Raw genomic sequence first — 1909 nt, forward strand, 5'->3', positions numbered from 1 at the left:
CGCACCGGCTCACAGGGCACCTCTGCCTCCCCGAAATGTGGGCTTGCATTTTCCCTCAAGCTGCACCGAGTTACATCTCCATCACGGGGCGCCCCTCTGGAGCCAGGAGGAAGCCGTGCTGGGGCACCGGCTTGCCCTCCTCCCCCCATGCCGGGCTCCATAGCATACGAGTGGCCAGTCACCGCCGCTGGCTTTTCCCTTAGATGCCGTGCCCCCGCGGGCTGCGGCTTTGGCCATGGGGGGGAACCCCCGTGAAGAGGGTCCAGTGCTGGGAACTCTCTCTGCCCCTTACCGGGCTCTCTCTCGCCGTGCCTGGACGGGCTTGCTTTCCATTCTTGGTGGGACCGACGCCGGCACCACGTCTCCCCGGCTTTCTCTGCCCCCGTGCCCCACCGGGCAAACTTCGCTTCGGGGGTTCCACACTTCGGCAGTGGCCGGCGCCAGCCACTCCTCAACTTTTTTTCTTTTCCCCGCTTTCGTTGCCGAGCCCGGGCTGGGCTCCGGCTCACGGACGAGCGAAACCCATCCAACACCGCTGAGGGTGCGCCAGCGGCCGCTCCAAACCGCCGCGCCTTTGTTCGGCCCCCGCGGGTCCCCTCTCTGACCCGGGCGAAAGCCACCGAGAAGCCAGACGGACCCCTGCCCAGCCGCCTGGCGGGTGGCTTGGAGCAGCCGCTCGGCAGCGCTGCCCTGGGAGTGCTCGGCGTCGCTTGTTCCCTCATATACGGAACTGGAGGGCCGTCAGCTCCGCGAGAGCACAACCAGCCGACCTCCGCCCAGCGGCAGGTCGCAGAAATCACGCCGGCTTGTACGATGACGTAGGCGGAGGCAGAGCGCAACAGCGACCCCTTGGCGACAAGCGCGATCTCCGCGGAGAGCACGTCTACTCGCCGAGGGAGAGCACGTCTACTCGCCGAGGGAGAGCACGTCTACTTGCCCAGGGAGAGCACGTCTATTCGCCCAGGGAGAGCACGTCTACTCGCCCAGGGAGAGCACGTCTACTCGCCCAGGGAGAGCACGTCTACTCGCCGAGGGAGAGCACGTCTACTCGCCCAGGGAGAGCACGTCTACTCGCCCAGGGAGAGCACGTCTACTCGCCCAGGGAGAGCACGTCTACTCGCCGAGGGAGAGCACGTCTACTCGCCGAGGGAGAGCACGTCTACCCGCCGAGGGAGAGCACGTCTACTCGCCGAGGGAGAGCACGTCTACTCGCCGAGGGAGAGCACGTCTACCTCCCGCCTGAGGGAGAGCACGGGGGGGGGGGGACAAAGACAGGCGGCAGCAGCTTCGGTGAACGTCACCCGGGAGGCGACCGGGGCTGTCCCGGGGCAGTCCCGGGAAGCCGGCGTCCGACACAGGGAACCGTCAGCTGCCGGACCGGGGCGAATCCCCGCGGCCACGGCAGGGGTGGGGGCTCGAAGACAGCCGGCAGCCGCTTCGGTGAACGTCACCCGGGAGGAGACTGGGGCCCTCCCGGGACCGTCCCGGGAAGACGACGTTCGGCACGAGATCCCGGCCGCGGCCGGACCGGCTCGAAGCCTCGCGGTCCCGGCAGCAGCCGGAGCCGCTCGCCGCCTCGGGCTCCCGGCCCCCTACAGATCCGGCGACTCGTTCGCGGGCGGCGGGGGGAGGCAGTGGAGGGGGTGCGGGGAGAAGCGGCAGCGGAGGCGGAGGGGGGGGGGGGGCTCGAAGACAGCCGGCAGCCGCTTCGGTGAACGTCACCCAGGAGGCGATCGGGGCCGTCCCGGGGCCGTCCCGGGATGCCGGCTTCCGGCACGGGGGTCCCGGCCGCGGCCGGACCGGCTCGTATCCCCGCGGCTCCGGCAGGGGGGGGGGGGGCTCGAAGACAGCCGGCAGTCGCCTCGGTGAACGTCACCCGGCCGGCGACCGCGGCCGTTCCGGGGCCGTC

This window comes from Melanerpes formicivorus, unplaced genomic scaffold (genome assembly GCF_026170545.1).
Source record: "Melanerpes formicivorus ecotype bairdi unplaced genomic scaffold, bMelFor1.0.p_v2 SCAF_274, whole genome shotgun sequence".
Lineage (NCBI taxonomy): Eukaryota > Metazoa > Chordata > Aves > Piciformes > Picidae > Melanerpes > Melanerpes formicivorus.